This window comes from Arachis ipaensis, chromosome B08 (genome assembly GCF_000816755.2).
Source record: "Arachis ipaensis cultivar K30076 chromosome B08, Araip1.1, whole genome shotgun sequence".
Classification (NCBI taxonomy): domain Eukaryota; kingdom Viridiplantae; phylum Streptophyta; class Magnoliopsida; order Fabales; family Fabaceae; genus Arachis; species Arachis ipaensis.
The window spans coordinates 96,176,512-96,177,097 of record NC_029792.2 but is presented as its reverse complement, the minus strand read 5'-3'; positions in this window follow the sequence as shown (position 1 = coordinate 96,177,097).

Below are 586 nucleotides of genomic sequence, written 5' to 3'. Positions count from 1 at the left end.
GCCTGAACCAGAACCTGAAAAGCCTAAGGATGATAGTAGCCATCTGTGTTTGGAGGGAAGCAATCCAGCAGCTGAAACTCTGAAACAGTCCTTGGAAGGCAAACAAGAATTGCAAGAGTTAAAGCCACAAGAATCAATAGAAACAGATCAGAAGGATCCCCCTGGCATAAGGGTCAATGAAGAAATCCTCAAGAGAAAGGGAAGAATTGTAAAGAAATTGCCAAGAGGGTGGAGAAACAAGAAAATCCCCACTGAAGGTTTCTCTCCGGGAGATAAAGTGATATCAAGTCATTATCTGCCAATCCCACCTGGCCTAAAAACCATTCCCTCCCAGCTCCCTCAAGTGTTCACAATCAGGAAAGTTCTTTCTATGGAACATTTGGAAATCATGAAGGAATCAAATGGGGACGTTTTCATAGTGAGAGGAGAGGACATCAAGCACTACAATCCACCCTAACAAGGGGCAACCGTCAAGCTAATGACGTTAAAGAAGCGCTTGTTGGGAGGCAACCCAACCTGAGGTAATACCCCCTTTGCTGTTTCGTTTATTTGTTTCAATAAAAAGGGTGAAGTAATTTCTGTGCAT